Genomic DNA, 17,139 nt, shown 5'->3' on the forward strand with positions numbered 1-17,139 from the left:
AGGAGGGGCATTTTTTGCTAATTTGCACAAAGATGCTACACGGGTGATATGGTTTGGCTGTGTCCCCACCCAAATCTCTCTTGAATTGTAGTTCCCATAATCCCCGTTTGTCGTGGAAGGGACCCGGTGGGGGGTAATTTAATCATGGGGGCAGTTGCCCTCATGCTGTTCCTGTGATAGTGAGTGAGTTCTCACGAGATCTGATGATTTTATAAGGGGCTTTTCCTTCTTTTGTCTGGCATGTCTCCTTGCTGCTGCCATGTGAAGAAAGACATGATTGCTTCCCCTTCTGCCATGATTGTAAGTTTCCTGAGGCCTCCCAGCCATGCTGAACTGAGTCAATCAAACCTCTTTCCCTTATAAATTACCCAGTCTCGGGTATGTCTTTATTAGCAGCATGAGAACAGACTAGTACAATGGGCTAGCACAGCCCAGTCTTTAAAGACATATATCTCAGAATGATTACTGCAACATTGTCTGCAATAATCACTGCAACAAATCAGAAACGACCTGGATGCTATCAGTGGAAGAAGGGGTGAATCAAGTCACCCAGCCATGTAATGAAAAAGTATGAAATAATTAACAAGAATGAGGTAGCATCATAAGAGTCAACCTAGAGAGAGGTCCAGGGAGAATGTTAAATGAAAGAAGCATGTTGTGAGGTGCTGTGCATTGAGTGGACGCAAGGTTCCCACACGCGCTTCTTGGAAGTCACCCAATAAATCCCCTTGATTTTCTGCATGTGTTTTCCTTTTCCCTCATGTTTCTCCAAACATCTCCCTTGTTGACGGTTGGAGGTCATTAAACCAGCCTTGGATGGCTGTATTAAGGCCTTCAATTAACAGAATATATAAATCTTATACATAAAGACTATTCTGTATATATCAACTATGATTTCGGGGCAGTCCCAGTGGCTCACACCTGTAATCCCAAAACTTTGGGAGGCCGAGATAGGAGGATTGCTTGAGCCCAGGAGTTTGAGACCAGCCTGGGCAACAAGGTGAGACCCTGTCTCTACAAAAAAATTTTAAAATTAGCCAGGTGTGGTTAATGTATCAAAATCTGCATAATTTCATAGCAGGCAGACCAAGAAAATTGTAGCCTCTTCACATCATAGCTTTAGGGTCACTTTGGCAGGTGAACAAACACACGAGCCACCTTTGTCGATATTAGTCTCGAAGTATGTGAGCTTGAAATGATGTAAGGTCTTTAGTGAAAGGGCTTTCATATTTTAAGAAATTCATCCTCCCAGGATTGTAAAATTCCAATGACATACTTTATGTCCAGCGCCTAGGTTAGTGCCTGGAAAGAGTGCTTCATGTGCAAATATCTACTCGAAAAGATGACTTGGCCTCCTGCCCCCTGGGGCCTGGCAGCCACCCTGAGACCCCACCACTGCTGGTCCTACCTTTCCTACAGGGGAAGGGGCTGCTAGTATTCTACCAGCGAGGGTCCCATCTGGTTCTTGCCCCAGAAACAGAAGGTAAATAGGGGCTGGGGGCTTGCAACAGAAATCCTGGAACTTCTCCTGGGCTGGGAAGTAGTGTCCTAGCAACAAGTCAAAAGTGGGAGCAGGGGCATGTGGTATGTGACCCCAAGATGCTCCTCTTCCCCCTTGCTTGGGGGTCCCTACTTGTCATTAGTTTATACGTCACCTCCTCTGGGATGCCACTCTAGCTTCCCTCTCCCCATCCTGCAACCGGAGCCTCTTCTGGCTTCCTCACACTCTGCTTACCCCATCACAGCACTGGGTACAATCCATTCCAATAACCTGTCCGCTTGCTCAATGCTACACTCCCCGCGCCTCCCACCTGGTAGACCAAGAGCTTCGAGGATAGGGAGTGCGTTTCATTGTCTGTATCTCTGGCATCTAGCACAGGGCTCAGAGTGGGCCCTCCACAATCAGGAATGTGAGTAACACCTGAGCACATGAGTACATGAGTAATTTGGCACAACTTGTAGGGCAGAGGTTAAGAATCTGGGCTTCAGAGCCAGACAAACCTTGATCAAATCCCAGCTCTGCATCTCCCTGGCATGGAACTTGAACGAGTTCTTTCCTCCCTGGGCCGTGTTGTCTTCATGGCTAAAACGGAAATAATAACAGTTCCCAAAGTACCAGTTATTGTGAGGGTTAAAGGCGGCAGTCACAACAAAGAATGAGCTCAGAGCCTGAATGCAGTAAGTATTCCACAAATGCCCTCTGTGCTGCTGTCTCCCCAGCTCCGAGAAGTGTGGTGGCTGGAAGCCTCCATCCCCTCCACCCCAGGAATGTGAAGGGCCCGCCTTGGGGGCAGTGTAGGGTCAGGGGAAGCTGGTGGGCCTCTGACCTGGATCCACTGCTCCTTTCAGAGACAAGGGTAGAGACGCTGGTCTCAGCCTGCCTCACCCTTCCTGAGCCTCAAAGGCTGGGGCTCCCTCTCTCCTTGTCAAAATTAGCCTATCACATCCTGTGAAACTCAGGTGGGTGACTCAGAGACAGGCGGGCCACCTCGATTGCTGTTCCCAGGGCTGGGCTCATGGGCAAGGTGAGGCATGGGCCCTCCACACACACCCACACCCCACAGGGACCCAGGGCCAGCAGCGAGCACCCCTTCTTCGCTCTCAGAAGAAGCCAGGGAAGCCTACTTCCCCCCACTTTTTCTCCTCTTTTCTTTTCTTCCCACTTGTCCAGCCTCTTGTTTTCTGCCCCCAAGGTGAAACGTGAGATGGTCTTTGAAATTACAATGACTGACTATCTAGCAGCTGACAGCATTGAGGAGAAGGGAGGGGTGGGGTCTGTGAGGCTGGCTCAGTGGGTTTTTCCCCATTCCTTCCCCCGACTGCCCTCCCAGGATGGCAGAGCCAGATGTGTTCACATCCAAAACACACTAATTGTTTCTGGAAATCATCTGGGAAGATCTTCCTACAGCTGCAGTTCTCAAAAGGTGGTCTGTGGACCCTTGGGCATCCTGAAGTCCCTTTGAATGTTTCACCTTTTACCAAAGACCGTTGGAGGGGACCACAAGATCAAAACCATTATAATCATCCTGAGATGATGTCTTTATCACTGTCATTCACTCACAAATATTTAATGGAGTTTTCCGGGAGCCCTGTGACATGTGACATTGCAACAGATTGAATGCGGAAGTAGATACAAGAATCCGGTGCGGTGGCTCACACCTGTAATCCCAGCACTTTGGGAGGCTGAGGCAGTTGGATCACTGGAGACCAGGAGCTCGAGACCAGCCTGGCCAACATGGCGAAACCCCATCTCTACTAAAAACACAAAACAAGTAGCCAGGGATCGTGGCACACGCCTATAATCCCAGCTATGCAGGAGGCTGAGGCATGAGAATGGCTTGAACCCGGGAGGCAGAGGTTGCAGTGAACTGAGATTGTGCCACTGCACTCCAGCCTGGGCGACAGAGTGAGACTCTGTTTAAAAAAAAAAGGAGAAAAAATAATCCAGCTGTCTCTTGTGAAGCCAATCATGAAAGAGACCTGCAAAAATACAGTAATAATGTATATTACATTATTGTGCATAATAAATAATGCCACTCCTTTAATTGGTTTTAATTTGGAAAATTGTGTTATTTCTTATAAAACTATGTTTTGTGTTAACGTGTGATGAATTTATTATCCTCACTTTAAATCAGTTTCTCAACCTTGGCACTATTGACATTTGGGCCAGACAATTCTGTTTATGGGGAGCACATCTGTGTGTGGTAGGATGCATCTCGGATGCTTAGCAGCATCTCTGGCCTCACTACACACTAGATGCTGGTAGCATGCCCCATCCCCGGCTGTGACAAACAAAAATGGCTTCCAGCCTTGTCAAGTGTCACCTGGGAGATAAAACTGCCCCTGGTTGAGAACTACTACTTTAAATAAATAAACAAATTAATTAATTAAAATTTCTCAGTTTCAATTTCTAGTATGACAATTAGCAACAAATATAACAAAACTCAACGACTTTTCTCTTCTTTTTTTTTTTTTTTTTTTGAGATAGGGTCTCACTCTGTTGCCCAGGCTGGAGTGCAGTGGTGTGATCACAGTTCACAGCAGCCTCAACTTCCTGGGCTCAAGCAATCCTCCCACCTCAGCCTCCTGAGTAGCTGGAGTCCCAGCTACTCGCCACCATGCCTGGCTAATTTTTAAATATTTTGTAGAGATGAGGTCTCACTATGTTGCCCAGACTGATCTCAAACTGCTGGGCTCAAGTGATTCTCCTGCCTCAGCCTCCCAAATTGCTGGGACTGCAGGTGTGAGCCACTGTGCCTTGTCACTCAGTGATTTTTAAGAGTGTAAAGTGGTCTGGAGACTAAGAAGTTTGGAGACCTCTGCCTTAAACCACACACAAGGCATCATGGGTTTGCAGATGAGGACAAAGGACTGGCAGCTCCCACGTTTTTCACTGCCCTGCTCCTGCAGAGGAGCACCCCTCACTGTGTAACTGTGGGAGGTGTGAGTCAGTCTCCCACAGAGGGGATTCTTTTTGTCCTTTTAAATAACATTTATTTTGCTTTTCCAAATAACAAAACAAAATCAGCACATACTCAGGGTGGCATATATACAAAAACACAAGGGGGTGAGAAAGAACCTCCAGTGATTCCACCCAAGGAATAACTACACTTCACATTTTGGTGTATTGTCTTAATAGTTAAGGAACTGAGTGATATGGTTAGGATCTGGTCCCAGATCGCGTGTGAATTGTAATTCCCAATGTTGGAGGTAGGGCCTGGTGGGAGGTGATCAATCATGGGGGTGATTTTCCATGAATGCTTTAGCACCACCCCACACAGCCCCGCCCGTGCTGTTCTCGCAATAGTGAGTTATCACAAGATCTGGTTGTTTAAAAGTGTGTGGCTCCTCCCCCCTTGCTCTCTTGTTCCTGCTCTGGCCATGTGACGTGTGTGCTCCCCCTCCAATTTCCGTCAGGATTGTAAGTTTCCTGAGGCCTCCCCAAAAGCTGAGCAGATGCCAGCATTATGCTTCCCAGACAGCCTGGGAAATGGTGAGCCAAGGAAACCTCTTCTCTTTAAAAATTACCCAGTCTCAGGTATTTCTTTATAGCAATGCAAGAACGGTCTCATACACTGAATCTCTATCAGACTGTGGCACCAACATGGTCACACTGGGCACTGTGAGATGGCTTTCTCCCCAGCTCAGCTGGGGAAGCATCTCAGATTTTCTGGGGTGATTTAAGCTGCTCTCTGCTGCACTGGGTGGGGTGGGGGTGGGTACTGAGGACGACGTGGTGAGACTCCCTGAACTGCACAAAGCCAGCTGTGTCTGCAATTCACACCTGCCCCAAGGCCTCCTTGGCCACTGGGTGGTGCCTGAAAGCTCACCATTTGCATGGCATTTCTTTAACTTGAAGTTTTACTCCCTGGTAGGCCTCTAGGGGTATTCACAATCTCCCTGCTTGAAACGCTTCTGGGTTCTTCATTACCTGCAAGTTGAAGTCCTGATGCATTTGCATAAGTGAGTAGTAACAGTTCCCAATCACAGTGTATTTCCTGTGTACCCAGCCCTGTGCTGAGTGCTTTTCCTATTATAATGCGTGTCATCACATAAGGTGGGCATCACAACTTCACTTTTCAGATGAAGACAAGGCATAGGGAGGCTAAATGACTTGTCCAAGGCCACACAGCCAATGAGTGGCAGGTTGAACCCACTTCTGATGACACGGAAACTTGTGTTCCTAGATGCCACACTTTACACACACACATGTCCCTTACTGATCCCGTTTGCTCCTGCAGCTTCTCCCAGGAGCGTCAACAGTACGGGGCTTTGGACACAAATGGATTCTAGCCTTGACTTCATCTTTTTTTTGAGAGTCTCCTCTGTCTCCTGGGCTGGAGCGCAGTTGTGTGATCTCGGCTCACTGCAATCTCCACCTCCCAGGTTCAAGCCATTCTAGTGCCTCAGTCTCCTGAGTAACTGGGATTACAGGCGTGTGCCACCACACCTGGCTAATTTTTTTATATTTTTTAGTAGACATGGGGTTTTGCCATGTTGGCCAGGCTGGTCTTGATCTCCTGGCCCCAAGTGATCCTCCCACCTCTGCCTCCCAAAGTGCTGGGATTACAGGCATGAGCCACCACGCCTGGCTTGACTTCATCTTAAAAATAACTGGCTTTTCCAGCGATGACGACCTACCCACACGAGAACATGCCTCTCGCAAAGGATCTCCTTCATCCCTCCCCAGAAGAGGAGAAGAGGAAACACAAGAAGAAACGCCTGGTGCAGAGCCCCAATTCCTACTTCATGGATGTGAAATGCCCAGGATGCTATAAAATCACCACGGTCTTTAGCCATGCACAAATGGTAGTTTTGTGTGTTGGCTGCTCCACTGTCCTCTGCCAGCCTACAGGAGGAAAAGCAAGGCTTACAGAAGGATGTTCCTTTAGGAGGAAGCAGCACTAAAGGCACTCTGAATCAAGATGAGTGGGAAACCATCTCAATAAACACATTTCGGATAAAAATAAATAAATAAATAAATAATAACTGTAGGTCAGGTACAGTGGCTCACACCTGTAATCCTAGCACTTTGGGAGGCTGAGGCGGTGGATCACCTGATGTCAAGAGTTCGAGACCAGCCTGGACAACATGGCAATACCCCATCTCTACTAAAAATACAAAAATTAGCCAGGCATAGTGGCATGCCTGGGACCTGTAGTCCCGGCTACTCAGGAGGCTGAGGCAAGAGAATCACTTGAACCCAGGAGGTGGAGATTGCAGTGAGCCAGGATCATGCCACTGCACTCCAGCCTGGGTGACAGAGTAAGACTCCATCCCCCACAAAACAAAACAAAAACTGTGTAACCTGCAGGAAGTCACTCGGCCTCTCTGAGCCTCAGTTGCCTCATCTGCAAAGTGGAGTGATAATGATACCGACTTCATAGGGCCATTGAGAGGACTCAGTGATGCAGGCACGCTAGGGCCTTTGGGCTGAACCTGGACACTCGTAAATGTTCTGTAAGAGAAAAACAATCCTACAACCAACCACACTGAGATCCTTGTGGTTCCCCAAACACCCTGAATTCCTTGAAACCACCCCGCGTTGTAGGCAGTACTCCCTCCACCTGGAATGTTCGCTCCTTCACTTTCAACTCCTATTCATCTTGCTCCATCTCTTCTTCAAAGTCTTTCTTGCCTTCTTTCCCCATGGTAGTCCCAAACCTTCCTGGGCTTCAGAACCACAGGTTTCATGTGAAACCTATGTACAGCCACCCTACCAGCTGAATCAGAACATCCAGGGTGGGGCTTGGAGCCCATCCATATTGTGACATGCTTCCCTGCTGATGAGGACGCGGAGCCAGTGTATACCCTCTAGGCCTGCAGCACGCCTTCCTATGAGGATTTGTTTCCCAGGATGCTCAGCGTGGACTCCCACAGACGGTGGGGAGGACCTGGAGAGCAAGATGGGGTCTCCTTGTTTTTGAATCTCCCATGAACTCTTAACATTTCCTGAGCACTTACTTGCTGTATGCCAGGTACTGTTCTACTGCTATGCTCATATTATCTCATTTAACCCTCAAATTACCCTAGGAAACAGGCATTGCTATCAGGGTGGGTGCTGTGGATTCACTTATTCAAACTCCATTCCACCCTTGAGCACCTGGAGGGGCAGCCATGAGCACTGCCTTGCAAACTTCCTATTACAGGTAATGGAACCGCCCAGAGTCTCAGCGGCTGTGCTTTGAAATCTATCCCCATGGGATGTTCCTATCCATGACTGAGTAGAGCAGGGATACTTAACTAACCAGACCCATTCCTTGGGGATGTGGGACTTGCTTCGCGACCAACTGTGGTTCAAGGACTCCCAGATGGCTTTGCAGAAACTTTCCAAGTTTGCACAGCCTACAATGCTTCTTCTACCCAACCCTCTCGCCTCTTTTCTTCACTTACAGTCAAACTTGCTTTGCAATCTGAGGGCTCTCCAAGCCTTGCCTGACTCGCTCCCTATTTTCTTCCCAGGCATTTCCCCTAGTAAAATCCTTGCATGTTTAATTCTTGTCCTCTGCTTCTCACAGGACCCAGACTAGGCCACTTTTTTTTGTTGTTGTTGTTGTTGTTGTTGAGATTCAGTCTCGCTCTGTCGCCCAGGCTGGAGTGCAGTGGCGCGATGTCGACTCACTGCAAACTCCGCCTCCTGGGTTCATGCCATTCTCCTGCCTCAGCCTCCCGAGTAGCTGGGACTATAGGCGCCCGCCACCATGCCCGGCTAATTTTTTGTATTTTTAGTAGAGACAGGGTTTCACTGTATTAGCCAGGATTGTCTCGATCTCCTGACCTTGTGATCCGCCACCTCGGCCTCCCAAAGTGCTGGGATTACAGGCGTGAGCCACCGCGCCCGGCCTAGGTCACCTTTTATTGACAAGATTAGAAAACTAAAAACTGCTTTTCCTAAATTCCCTTGTACCTAGGATTTTGGATATGAATTAGGTTCTGCCAATTAGATGCTCTAGTGTGATTTTTGTGGGTGGAAAAGAGGAAAAGCCTCTTTCCCCTCTCTTTTTAGTTATTTCTTCTGACATGCAAAGTTTGGGAAATACGAGATTTTTCTCCAGTAGTCTCCAGTGGCCCTTATGCATGGGTGCCAAGAGGCAGCTGCACGCCAGGTGCGGTGGCTCACGCCTGTAATCCCAGCACTTTGAGAGGCTGAGGCGGGCAGATAGCTTGAGCCCAGGAGTTTGAGACCAACCTGAGCAACATGGTGAGACCTTGTCTCTACAAAAACAAATAAACAAACCAATAAATAACAGTTGCAGTGGTGGCCTCTAAATCTGCCTTCCCACCTCCTGACTGGCAGTTAGGGTGTTTGTCTTGAGCAGGACCCAGAGGTAACAGCTCCCCAGAAGGTCAATTCTAAATGCGGTTTCTGGAGGCCCTAGAACTTGCTCCCTCAGCCCTTCAAATCATTTTGTAAGCCCCTCATTCCATGTGTTAAATCTTGCTTACCACACCCTGAATGACTTCTGTGTCCTGCACTGATACCACCATGATTCTTCTCTCTTTACAGGTGAGAAAACTGAACCTCGGGTGGTTGAGAAACTTCCCGAGTTGAGAAACTTCCCGTGATTGGTGATTGAGTGGGAACTGGCCATAGAACCTGACTGTCAGGCTTTGGGGCCATGTCCCCAGCCACTCCACCACTCTCTGAAGCACCCGGCACAGGGCTCAGCATCTCTTACACTCTGGAAACTTCTGCAGTAATTAGATGGGAGGAAAACATATTTCCCACTTTACAAACATATTTTACCTTGGTTTTTTTTTGTTTTGTTTTGTTTTTGGTTTTTTTTCAAGATGGAGTCTCATCTGTCGCCTACGCTAGAGTGCAGTGGTGCAATCTCAGCTCACTGCAACCTCTGCCCCCTGGGTTCAAGCTATTCTCCTGCCTCAGCCTTGTAACTGGGATTACAAGTGCCCACCACCACATCCAGCCAATTTTTGTATTTCTAATAGAGACGGGGTTTTGCCATGTTGGCCAGGCAGGCCTCGAACACCTGGCCTCAAGTGTCTGCCTGCCTCGGCCTCCCAAAGTGCTGGGATAACAGGGATGAGCCACTGCGCCAGGCCTCTACCTTGTATTTTTAATAAAATCATTTTTCACCCTTCACCTCATGTCATAAGACTTCAGGTGGTTTTCACTTATGCAAAACAACCTTCCAAAATACAAATCAAATCAAATGTTGTGCTGTGCTTAAGAATTACTTTAAAATATAGGGCAAAAATGCAAAACTCAGAAAAAATATATATGTTTTTAAAACTAAGATGTTTGGTTGTTTTCTTATTCTTAAGGCAATATACATTCATCCCTCAGTATCTGTGGGGGATTGGTTGCAGGAAACCCTGAAGATAGCAAAATCCATAGATGCTCAGGTTCCTCATTTGCATATAACCTATGCACCTCCTCCCATATTCAGGCAAACCTCATCTTACTGCAATTTGAAGATACCATGTTTTTCACCAATGGAAGGTTTGTGGTAACTCCATGTCAAGCAAGTCTCCTGGCATCATTTTCCCAACAGCATGATCCTACTTCATGTCTCTGTATCACATTTTGGTAATTCTTGCAATATTTCAAGCTTTCTAATGATCATATCTGTTACAGTGATCTGTGATCGGTGATGTTACTATTGTAATTGCTTTGGGATGCCACGAACCGTGCCCATACAATATGGCAAACTTAATCCGTAAGTGTTGTGTGGGTTCTGATTGCTCCACAGACTGGCTGTTCCCCATCTCTCTCCCTCTCCCCAGGCCTCCCTATTCCCCGAGACACAACAGTATTGAAATTAGGCCAATCAATAATTCTACAACGGCCTCTAAGTGTTCAAGTGAAAGGAAGAGTTGCATGTCACTCCCTCTAAACCGAACACTAGAAATCATTCAGCTTAGTGAGGAAGGCACGTGTTGAAAGCTGCGATAAGCCAAAAGCTAGGAGTCTTGCACCAGTGAGCCAACTTGTGAACCCAAAGGAAAAGTTCTTGAAGGAAATTAAAAGTGCTAATCCAGTGAACACACAAATGATAAGAAGGTGAAACAGCCTTATTGCTGACATGGAGAAAGTCTGAGTGATCTGGATAGAAGATCCAACCAGCCACAACATTCCCTAAAGCCAAAGTCTAATCCAGAGCAAGACTCTAACGTGCTTCAATTCTGTGAAGGCTGAGAGAGGCGAGGAAGCTACAGAAGAAAAGTCTGACGCTGGCACAGGTTGGTTCAAGAGGTTTAAGGAAAGAAGCCATCTCCGTAACATAAGGCGGCCGGGCGCAGTGGCTCAAGCCTGTAATCCCAGCACTTTGGGAGGCCGAGACGGGCGGATCACGAAGTCAAGAGATCGAGACCATCCTGGCTAACCCGGTGAAACCCCGTCTCTACTAAAAAACACACACACAAAAAAACAAAAAACCTAGCCGGGCGAGGTGGCGGGCGCCTGTAGTCCCAGCTACCTGGGAGGCTGAGGCAGGAGAATGGCATAAACCCGGGAGGCGGAGCTTGCAGTGAGCTGAGATCCGGCCACTGCACTCCAGCCCGGGCGGCAGAGCGAGACTCTGTCTCAAAAAAAAAAAAAAAAAAAAAATACAAGTGCAAGGCAAAGTAGCAAGTGCTGATGTAGAAGCTGCAGCAAGTTCTCCAGCAGACCTAGCTAAGGTCATTCATGAAGGCGGCTACACTCAACAACAGACTTTCAATGTAGATGGAACAGTCTTCTGTTAGAAGAAGATGCCGTCTAAGATTTTCATGGCTAGAGAGAAGTCAATGCCTTGCCTGGCTTCCAAGCTTAAAAGAACAGGCTGACTTTCTTATTAGGGACGAATGCATCTGGTGACTTAGGTTGAAGCCGGTGCTCACCCACCATTCCAAAATTCATGGGGCTTTTTAGAATTATGCTACATCTCTTCTGCCTGTGTTCTGTCAGTGGAACAACAAAGCCTGGATGACAGCACATCTGTTTACAGTAAGGTTGACAAAATATTTCAAGCCCATTGCTAAGGCCTATTGCTCAGGAAAAAAAAAAAAAAAGATTCTCCTTTCAAAGTATGACTGCTTATTGACAATGCACCTGGTCACCCAAGAGCTCTGATGGAGAGATACCAGATTAATGTGGTTTATATGCCTGCTAACGCAACATCCATTCTATAGTTCATTGGTCAAGGAGTAATTTTGACTTTCTTTTTTTTTTCAGACGGAGTCTTGCTCTGTCACTCAGGATGGAGTGCAGCGACGTGATCTAGGCTCACTGCAATCTCTGCCACCCTGGTTCAAGCGATTCTCCTGTCTAGCCTCCCATGTAGCTGGGATTACAAGCGCCCACTATCATGCCCAGCTAATTTTTTAATTTTTGGTAGAGGTGGGGTTTCAGCATCTTGGCCAGGCTGGTCTTGAACTCCTAACCTCGTTATCCACCTCTCTCAGCCTCCCAGAGTGCTGGGATTACAGGTGTGAGCCACTGTGCCTGGCCTTAATTTTGACTTCCAAGTCTTGTTATTAAGAAATATATTTTGTAAGGCTATAGTTGTCATACATAGTGATTCCTCTCATGGACCTGGGCAAAGTAAATTGAAAACCTACTGGAAAGGAGTCACCATTCTATTAGATACTGTTAAGAGCATTTGTGATTCATAGGAGGAGGTCAAAATACCAACATTAACAGGTGTTTTGAAGAAATTGATTCCAATCCTTAGGATAACCTTGAGGGGTTCAAGACTTCAGTAAGGGAAGTCACTGCCCATGTGGTAGAAACAGGAAGAGAACTCGAATTAGAAGTGGAGTTTGAAGATGTGACTGAGTTGCCACCATCTCATAATGAAACTTGAATCGATGAGAGGTTGCTTCTTAAAAATGGGCACAGAAAGTGGTTTCTTGAGATGGAATCTATTCCTGGTGTGAATACTGTGAACATGGTTGGCATGACAGCAAAGGATTTAGAATATTCCATAAACTTAGTTGATAAAGCAGCTGCAGGGTTTAAGAAGATCGACTCCAACTTTGAAAGAAGTTCTACCATGGATAAAATGGTAAGCAGCACCGCATGCTACAGAGAAATATTTTATGAAAGGAAGAGTCCATTAATGTAACAAACTACATTGTCTTATTTTAAGAAATTGCCACAATCACCCCAGCCTTCAGCAACCACCACCCTGATCAGTCAGCAGCCGTCAACATCAACGCAGGACCCTCCACCAGCAAAAAGACTCACTAAAAACTCAGCTGATTGTTAACATTTTTTAGCCATAAAGTATTATTTAATTGAGATGGGTACATTGTTTTTAGGCATAATGCTATTACACACTTAATAGACTACAGTATAGTGTACACATCACTAGGAGGCCAAAAATTTGTGTGACTCAAGTGTACTGCAATATTCACTTCATTGCAGTGTCTCCAAGGTATGCCTGTACTTTAAATCATCTCTAGATTACTTATAATACCTAATGCAATATGAATGTCGTGTAATTAGTTGCCATCGTGTATTGTTTAGGGAATAACCACAAGGAAAAAAGCCTGTACATGTTCAGTACAGATGCAACCACTCATCTTTGTTTCTGAATATTTTTGGCGCATAGTTGGGTGAACCCACAGATGCGGTACCCATGGATACGGAAGACTGACTCTATGTTTGTTAACAGGCAAGCATACAAACAATGAAAAAGTACAGACAAGTTATGCAAAATTCTATTTCCCCGGGAAAAACCACTGGTAATAGCGTATGGTGGCCGGGCATGTGGCTCATGCCTGTAATCCCAGCATTTTGGGAGGCTGAGGCAGGTGGACACTTGAGGCCAGGCATTTGAGACCTGCCTGGCCAACTTGGCAAAGCCCCGTCTCTATTAAAAATACAAAAATTAGCCAGGCATGATGGCGCACACCTGTAATCCCAGCTACTCAGGAGGCTAAGGTATGAGAATCATTTGAACCGGGAGGCAGAGGTTGCAGTGATTCGAGATGGTGCCACTGCACTCCAGCCTGGGCGACAGAGTGAGACCCTGTCTTAAAAAAAAAAAAAAAAAAAAACCTTCCCAATAGGCTGTTGCATGTGTGTGAAGCCATCCTTCTAGATAATGGTGAAATTGTTTTGGGTGCTTCCCCAATCCCTCTAGGTCAAGATCTGAACCAGCTGCTCACCGTGGGGAGGGTGGTTTCTGTGATGAATCTTCTGGCCAAAGTCCTCTGCCTCCACAGTTGTTAATGGAGTGGGGACAGCTCCAAGTCCTGTCCTTCGAGATTCCACCTCTTTTGGAGACCTCTCACTGAACCCTGCTGTCCTGGGGAGGGGAGCACAGAGCTCCCTTTGGTGGTCTGCTTAAAGCACAGCCTCGGAGCTCTTGCCTTCATTCCCTGTAGCACAGCTGAGCTCTTTTAAACAAGAGGTTGGTGGGAACAGGGGCTCACACCTGTAATCCCAACCCTTTAGGAGGCTAACGCGGAAGGATCGCTTGAGCCCAGGAGTTTAAGACCGGCCTGGGCAACATAGTGAGACTCTGTCTCTACCAAAAATACAAAAAATATAGCCGGTGTGGTGGTGCGCATCTGTAGTCTTGGCTACTGGGAGGCTGAGGTGGGAGGATCGCTCAAGTGCAAGAGATGGAGGTTGCAGTGAGCTATAATCACACCACTGCACTCCAGCCTGAGTGACAAAGTTGTCTCAAAAAAAATAAAATAAAATAAACAAGAAGTCACTAAGTCCCTGGGTGGGGGAAGGGAGATAGGAGGGAAATAAACACAGACGGCAGCACGAGACGAAGTTACCTGTGTCACCTGCCACAGCACTCAGCCTCAGATTCAGCAGCCTCAGCAAGCGCTCAGCTCCCTGTCTACCTCCATATGCAGGAGGCCCCTCTCCATCCCCCAGAGCATCCCCCACCAAAACATCCAAGCTCCTCCAGGCCCAGATAAGAGTGAGTGAGGCCCAGAAGGATGCGGAGGCCCCTTCCTCTGCCGAAGCCCTGCCTTCCTGACCCAGGACCTGCCAGAGGATCAACGCCCTCTAACCCCAAGGCAGGGATGGAAACAGCTTGCCACACTCCTCATCTCGCATCCAGGCCAGATGGCCCTGCTCGTCGCTGAGCCCACTTATGGCCTGGGAATCCTCAACACGGGCCTCGCTGAATTCACTGGGGTCCTTGGGTTCCATTAACCCTAACTATCATCCCTGACTTATGGCCTCAGTAGGACAGCCAGCTCAGATGGTAGCCCCATAAACCCAGATAGAAGAGGTATTATTTCTCCCCAAAATTCACCCTTTAAAGACACCAGTTGCCTAACAAAAATGGGATACCAAGGCCCCAGATATGGTCCGTCATTGCTGCTTCCACAATGTGGGAAGGAAACCTCTATGGAAATGCAGGAGAGGAGACAGTCAGGGAGACCAAGGATACAGTTCAGGGGAATTTGTCCCCAAGTGTAAAGGTCATCCCCAGTGAGCCTAGGTCAGCCACTGATGGCTTCAGAACAGCCACTTATGACTTCTATTCTGAGATATGATCCCATTGGAGCCTCCTGGCAATCTCTGTGGAGTAACTTATGCACAACCTCTAGGGCTTCAGAGCTTGTGCTCTGCCTGGCACCTGTGGACCTGGGTGTAAATCCCAGCCCAGCCACTTGCAAGCTGTGTGATCTTGGACAACTCTCACCCTCTCTGAGCCTCAGTTCCCACAGTTCTAATATTTTCTCAGCTGGGGCCAATTCTGTGCGAGGGGCATCTGGCAATTTTTGTTGTCATGTCTGGGAGGTGGGGGATGCTACTGGCATCTGGTGGGCAGAGGTCAGGGATGCTGCTGAATTTCCTACAACGCACAGGACAGCCCCGCAAACAAGTCAACAGTGCCAAGGATGAGAAGCCATGCTCTCTATTAAGAGGATAACAGTATCCATCTCATAGGTTGATTGTAAAATTAAATGAGGACATGTACATAAAACACCTGGAATATATGAAGTCCTCAATAAATGAGAAATATTGCCGTAGAAGAACCCCCACCGGAACATTGACAGTGGGGCCCACAAACTCCAATCTTTTCAAATGCAATCTTGCATTAGCTTATGTATAGCCACCTGCTGGTCTTGACTTCTGGGGACCTGGATCCAATTGCCAATGGCAGTTGACCTGGATTTACATTATCATGGGGTTTTCCTGAATTTTTGTTATTCCTATTTTATGGATATGAAGCCCAACTTCCTGCTGGAATTGTGTTTGTTTGTTTGTTTGTTTTGTCTTTTTGGTTGTTTTTGTTGTTGTTGTTTTGAGACAATGTCATGCTCTGTCACCCAGACTGGAGTACAGTGGTGCAATCATGGCTTACTGCATACTTGACCTCCTGAGTTCAAGCTGTCCTCTCACCTCAGCCTCCCAAGTAGCTGGGACTACAGGCAATGCCACCACACCTGGTTAATTTTTGTATATTGTGTGGAGATAGGGTTTTGCCATGTTGCTCAGGCTGGTCTTGAACTCCAGGGCTCAAGCAGTCCTCCCACCTCAGCCTCTCAAAGTGCTGAGATTACAGGCGTGAGCACCGTGCCCAACCTGGAATTGTTTCTGTACAAGTACTTCTCTATCTTCCAGGATGTCTTCCTCTCCAACTTGCTTCTTCTAGTCTAAGGTGGGCTTGAAAACCTTAATGAAAGTTGTTTGTAAGCCAAGAGTAACTAGGTTACAAATGAGAGTCAGAGGGTATTTCTAGGAAAGAAGTCATAAGTATTGGCGCATGAACTTTATACTCTTGTGTGTGTTCAGAGGTCTTTTCTGCTTGTTTCCTGGTTCACAGATGAGGCTTCCTGATACTGGGTCTGAAGACTTGAGGTATTATCATCACCTGAATAAATTCTATCTACTTTGGAATGCAGTGTATGATTTTTGTGTGTGTGTACCTGAAAACTTCCTTAAGTTGGACTTAGAAGAATTTTTTCAGCAAATATATATTAAGTGACTACTCTGTTCCAGGCATAGTGAGTGCAGAAAGCCAGCCAAACCAGTATGGGATCCAGACCCGCATATACAGCTCAGCACGGTCAACAGTTATCCTCGTTCATTCATTCATTCACTCATTCATTCATTCATTCATTCATAAGAAAAGTTTAGTAAGCACCAGTGTGTGCTAAGCACTGTTCAAAGAACTTCACTTAATTAAATCCTCTATCTTAAAAATTACCGAACAAAGTAGGTCTAATTAGCCCCACTTGAATTAGACGAAAAGACTGAGGGTAGGAACGGAGAAATCGCTTATTCAAGATCACACCTCCAAGAAGGGGTAGAGCCGGGCCTAAGCTGTCAACCCTGCTCCTTCCTCTTCCCACTCCCTGCCACCCCCACCCCCACCACAAGGCTTCCGACTCCCCCAAGAAAGGTTTTCATAATTGCTCTCCAAGAACCTTGCACAGAGCACTTAGCTTTGCCTGGCTCTGAGAGCTGTGAAACGGGTATTTCGTTAAGCTCTTTATAAACTTCTCTGGTTCCACCCTTGAGAGATACCTAAGCGCCAGCCTCCCATGACAGAGGGGAAACCCAGCAGTTCGGGGGCGCTGGTGACGCTGGCCTAGTGCCAGCTGTCCCAGTTCCTGAGTAGAGCCAGACCTGGTCACAAGGACTGAGGGCTGGTGAAGACGGAAGACATGGGGAGGGATCTGTGATCAATCAGGACAGAGTGGGTCTGT

General features: G+C 47.1%; 1 long non-coding RNA gene and 1 pseudogene across 2 annotated transcripts in view; one reads left to right on the forward strand and one right to left on the reverse strand.

Annotated features, from left to right (window-relative positions):
• Positions 1-1,998: 1,998 nt before the first annotated feature.
• Positions 1,999-17,139, reverse strand: part of LOC144335237 (uncharacterized) — a 41,024-nt gene continuing 25,883 nt past the window's right edge. Inside the window, exon 3 of the long non-coding RNA XR_013405905.1 lies at positions 1,999-2,083. This is a non-coding gene — a long non-coding RNA (uncharacterized LOC144335237). The remainder of the gene's footprint in view (positions 2,084-17,139) is intronic.
• Positions 6,119-6,483, forward strand: LOC719289 (small ribosomal subunit protein eS27 pseudogene; annotated as a pseudogene). Its single transcript, XR_013412834.1, has one exon. The product of XR_013412834.1 is annotated as a small ribosomal subunit protein eS27 pseudogene (transcript).

This window comes from Macaca mulatta, chromosome 1 (genome assembly GCF_049350105.2).
Source record: "Macaca mulatta isolate MMU2019108-1 chromosome 1, T2T-MMU8v2.0, whole genome shotgun sequence".
Taxonomy (NCBI): domain Eukaryota; kingdom Metazoa; phylum Chordata; class Mammalia; order Primates; family Cercopithecidae; genus Macaca; species Macaca mulatta.